Source organism: Galeopterus variegatus, unplaced genomic scaffold (assembly GCF_000696425.1).
Source record: "Galeopterus variegatus unplaced genomic scaffold, G_variegatus-3.0.2 Scaffold366, whole genome shotgun sequence".
Taxonomy (NCBI): Eukaryota; Metazoa; Chordata; class Mammalia; order Dermoptera; family Cynocephalidae; genus Galeopterus; species Galeopterus variegatus.
Window position 1 is genome coordinate 21,903 of NW_007726477.1, and position 2,488 is coordinate 24,390.

Here is a 2,488-nt window from a genome sequence, read left to right on the forward strand (position 1 = left end):
CCAGCCCAGGTCTCTGATGCTCCAACATTAGAAGCTGACTATATAACTGAGAGGACCTGAGAGGAGGCCTCTGAATCAAGAATCAGCAGATGAGGCTAACTCTCTCACCAACATTTTTTTTCTAGGTATTTTATTTTATCCCTGATATGTCTTAATGAAATTGTTTGCCTTTAGGGTTGCCACTAGTTATACAAGAGGTTGGGACGAATTCTACAGTGTCACATGGCACAGGCTAAGGAATGGGCCAGAGCCAGCCTACAGCCACCCCACACTCTTAATCATCCCATGGAGAGTCATGTCAGGACCTGGGTATCTGGCTGGATACTTTGTGGACCCCTACCCACTATGGATTTCCCTTTTTATAGAGTAGCATGAATCAGTGGGGAGATACACAAGCTGCTTGGATTGGGGGTATCAGCTATTTATAGGAGTTATTTGGGAACACCAGCTGCCCTGCACTAGGAAACTTTGAAGCAGCTGGGATCCTTTCGGCCCATAAGATATTAGGGTCTTTGTCTCTGCCAGTCCCATGGGAAGTGGGGAGAAAGTAGCTATCTCATTATACAAACTATTATGAAAACCCATGATCATTACAGGCAATCCTGCTTCTTGAATTATAATGTACATTAATGTGCTAGGTTAAAGCACATTATGATTTGTGTGATCTAAGCACTGAACAAATTTTACCTTCAATTCGGTTTTTATAAATTACAACAAATACCTAGACCCAGTAACCATTGTTTTATTCTCTATCTCTACAGATGCGACTTTTTTTTTTAAGATTCCATATATAAGTGATATCATGCAGTATTTTCCTTTCTATGTCTGATTTATTTCACTTAGCATGACTTCCAGGCCGATCTGTGCTGTGGCAAATGGCAGGAGGTCCTCCTTTTTAAAGGCTGAATAATATTCCACTGTATATTTATAGCACAGTTTCTTTACCCGTTTGTCCATTGATGGTGTTTCCATGTCTTGGGTATTGTGAATAGTGCTGCAATGAACATGGGAGTGCAGGTATCTTTATGAGGTTGTGATTTCATTTCCTTTATGTATATACTGTACCCAGAAGAGGGATTTCTGGGTCATGTGGTAGTTCTACTTTTAATTTCTTTAGAGACTTCCATACTGTTTTCCACAATGGCCATACTAATGTACATTCCCACCAACAGTGTTTCTTCTCTTCTATTTTTCATCACAGCTGATCAGCTCCCATTGGATAAGGTTGTACCAGAAAATGACAGACTCCTCATGTCGGAGCTCCCTGAAGACTATTTTCACATTCAAGATCACCTCCACTCAAGGACATCTTCTCCCGATCCCAGACCTGTAAAAGACCCTGGATCTTCTATGACGTGCCCATGTGTAGGGGAGGTAATACCCGAAACCCCAAAGAAAACAGGCATCACACTACTGGGGCAAGACAAATGCCAAAGCAGGCCCTTTAAGAGGAATTACAATTGATGCTGAAATGCATTTAATCCTTAAATTTCTTCTATTTGAATGAGTGATATCCTGACTCTGCATTCCTGACACCTAATTTATATTTCTTTCATTGGATTACTGATCTCTCCATGCATCTAAACCAGAAGCTGGGTGAATTTGTATGAGTTAAAGGATGTTCCTCCAGGGTCCTAAATCATTTAAACATCACCATCCTGAAAAGCTCACCTATGGATGACACTGAATATATTGAGTCTTATAATAAAACAGGGTTGTGAGTTTGTTGTCTTTAAGGGTTAGAACTTTCAGCACATGAAAACTTTATACTTTTAGTGAGTCATTGGTTGAACGATCCTCTCCTGAGTACTGACTAGTCCTGAAGCATGGATATAGCTAACCAACAGAGTCCAGAAAGATATTTCATTCAAATCTTTCTTCACCAAAAATAATTTTTTATTAGAAGGCTAAATATAATCACCTTAATCAGTATTATTAATCACCTTATTTAAGAGATAACTTAGAAGAAAACAAGAGTATAAATAATGCAGTGTAAAGAATACAGCTGTACATGAGTTTTACATATATAAAAGCCTGTAACATAAAACACCAAAGTGTTTGTGATGGCCAGGATGAAGGCCATGCATTAATTCCTCCTTACCAAGGTTAATGCAGCTACTACTGCTGTAGAATGTCCAATCTGCCAGCAATAGAGACCAACTCTGAGCCCCAGTATGGTCCCATCCCTTCAGGAGACCAATCAGCCACCTACTTGGTGGTAAGTTGACTATGTAAATCCCTTCCATTTTGGAAGGCACAATGATTCATCCTGATTGAAATCAACACACGTTCTAGGTATGGATTTGCCTTTCCTGCCCTGAAGGGCGTTGGTCAGTAAACCTATTACATGCATTGTTTTACATTTTTGCAAATCTCTTACATGGCATGTAGCCTCTGGAAAAAATGCCACTGCACACTTGTGAAAGAATAAGAGAAAAAAGGCAAATAACATCTTAGTATTACTGTATTATGAAAACTTTTGACTTTA